This window comes from Orycteropus afer, unplaced genomic scaffold (assembly GCF_000298275.1).
Source record: "Orycteropus afer afer isolate SDZICR_OR568_19922 unplaced genomic scaffold, OryAfe1.0 scaffold00330, whole genome shotgun sequence".
In the NCBI taxonomy this organism is placed as follows: domain Eukaryota; kingdom Metazoa; phylum Chordata; class Mammalia; order Tubulidentata; family Orycteropodidae; genus Orycteropus; species Orycteropus afer.
The window spans coordinates 1,755,018-1,756,283 of record NW_006921917.1 but is presented as its reverse complement, the minus strand read 5'-3'; the positions used below and the strand labels follow the sequence as shown (position 1 = coordinate 1,756,283).

General features: G+C 41.2%; 1 protein-coding gene across 1 annotated transcript in view; it reads right to left on the bottom strand.

Moving 5' to 3' along the window:
• The window catches only part of USP43 (ubiquitin specific peptidase 43), a 107,828-nt gene that overhangs the window by 52,632 nt on the left and 53,930 nt on the right, over window positions 1-1,266 (bottom strand). The gene's annotated exons all lie outside the window — the stretch shown is intronic.

Genomic DNA, 1,266 nt, shown 5'->3' with positions numbered 1-1,266 from the left:
CCATGCCTGTCCTTCCAGGTGGCTCTGACTGGTTCAAACCAAACTTTTTGGCTAGAAGTCAAACATTTAAGCTTCTGTGCCACCCAGGCATATGAGGATGTAAACAGAGGCCCAAAGATACAAAGCCAAGGCTTAGTCATTGAAATGTAAACAGACCATTCCAAAATGATCAACTAGCTGATAAATTCTCTTTCCTACAGTAGAGAGATAGTCCCTGGGTTGTACTAACTTAATTCCTGGGCTGCTAACTGAAACACTGAGGTCTTCAGAAGAAAAACCCGGTGATCTACTTCCAAAATGTCAGCCACTATGGGGCACAGTTCTCTGACACACGGGGTCATCATGAGTTGGAGGGTGACCCAATGACGGCTGGACATAGTATAGAGTAGAGTGAGAGAACAATGGAACGGGAGGAGAGCACGGCACAGATAAACCCAGAGGGCACCAAGTCCAGTTGACACACCTGCTGGCTTTGTGTCTGAGGAATGTTCTCATCACTGGGCATATTTTCCACATTCCAGATTCATAAACATCTAGCAGCGAGGGTGCAGTGCCAAGAACACTGTATGTGAATGTGACTATCAATCCCAACTCTGCAATGAGCAACTCTGGACAAGTCACAAGCCACTCACGGTTCCCTCGCCATACCATACAAGGTCGTGGTGAAGATTCAATGAGGTAAGAATACGAAACTGTTGAGTTCATGTTGGTAAAACATAGCACAAACATGGGGTGAGAAGTCTGCATGGGGTGTTCTTTCTTTCTCTATTGTATGTTTGTTTAACAAACCCTCTATTGTTAGGCATGCAGGTGGCTTCAGAGTTTTTATTTAAACAATGCTGGTTTATTTCAGGAACCTCATACATTCTTGAACCTGTCTTCGGGTATATCTGACCAATTGTTTCTCTAGCATAAATTTCCAGAAGTAGAAAAGCAAGACCAAGTTTTTAAAGCTATTTCTTCCCAAATTGTCCTCCAGAAAACCCATAACAATTTCCCCCATGAGGCCAGGATCAGATTCCCTGGCCTCTTGCCTAGAATGAGACTAACAATTTTTTAAAACTTTTTAACCATGTGAAAGGTTAAGAATGGTATCTTTCTATGGGAATAAGAATTTCTTCTATTACTAATAAAACTGAGTATGTTAACCTATGTTTATAACTCTTCTGGGAATTTCTGTTAACCTTTGTAACACATATTACCATTTGCCCTTTTCTTAATAATTTGAGAGAGGCAAGTTTTATATGATAACTATCATTCCTTCAC